Raw genomic sequence first — 1,092 nt, forward strand, 5'->3', positions numbered from 1 at the left:
TGTGGGAACCTGCGTGGCACATTTATTTCCAAGGTGGGCAAGAGGCCCTGGACCCAGGGCAGGAGACTTTTATACCCAAGGGAATGGGGAGCAGGCAGAGGAGGCAGATCACAACCAATCAATGAGATACAAGTGGAGAGGGTCTGACCAGGGGAGAGACCACCAGGGGGTATTGGGCAGAGGGGTGGGTGAGAGAGAAACCATGTGATAAAAGAGGGGAATAACAAACCACATTGTTGCCCTGATTTTTTAAGTTTTTCTAAGCCTTCTGATGTTTACATTCTTGTAGCAAACTTTCTCACACACTTTCTGTAAATAACTTATTGTTTTGCATTCTTTTATGGAGAAGGAGAAATTTGATGGACTGTCGGTTTGTCCAGTGTCATTGGAGAGGAGGCACTTTCAGCCTCCAATCCACTGTCACTTCTGGAAAACTGTAGGTGGTGGAGTCAGAAAATAAACTTCCCTTTTTCTTCACCTTGAGAGCAGTGGTGTGTGCACTCGTGTTGTTTCGTGTCCTATAGTGACACCACATGATATAACAAACTATTCAGTGCTATATGAAGACTACTCTGTGCAAATCTCTAATAACGCAGTGCAAAACAACAACTATTTAGTGTCACAGACATGCTTTATGAAAAACCCTTTCCTTAGGATTTTTTCTCCTGAGAAGCTGAGAGGCTTCAGAAACAAAATGTAAACAATTATTATCTGCTGCTGTGGAATGCAACAGGTGGATCTGTGATTGGGCTCATGTAGTTATTTTTAATTAATGGCCAATCACAGTCCAGCTGTATCAGACTCTCTGGCCAGACACAGGATTTTGTTATCATTCCATTCCTTCCTTGCAAGCCTTCTGATTAAATCCTTTTCTTCTATTCTTTTAGTATAGTTTTAAGATAATATATATATAAATAATAAAATAATAAATCAAGCCTTTTGAAACACAAAATCAGATCCTCCATCACCGCCCTACAAGCCATAGAATACTATGAAGCACCCTTTTCCATTGCCAATGGAATCTACAGCTCAACCTTCTTTGTTGCTACCAGACTCCACGCCCTGCATGTCATTATCAGCTCTACATTCCTG

At 41.5% G+C, this 1,092-nt stretch overlaps 1 protein-coding gene across 1 annotated transcript in view; it reads right to left on the reverse strand.

Moving 5' to 3' along the window:
• The window catches only part of ATP7A (ATPase copper transporting alpha), a 26,932-nt gene that overhangs the window by 9,941 nt on the left and 15,899 nt on the right, over positions 1-1,092 (reverse strand). The window lies entirely within an intron of this gene.

The sequence above is a fragment of the Geospiza fortis genome, unplaced genomic scaffold (assembly GCF_000277835.1).
Source record: "Geospiza fortis unplaced genomic scaffold, GeoFor_1.0 scaffold744, whole genome shotgun sequence".
NCBI lineage: Eukaryota > Metazoa > Chordata > Aves > Passeriformes > Thraupidae > Geospiza > Geospiza fortis.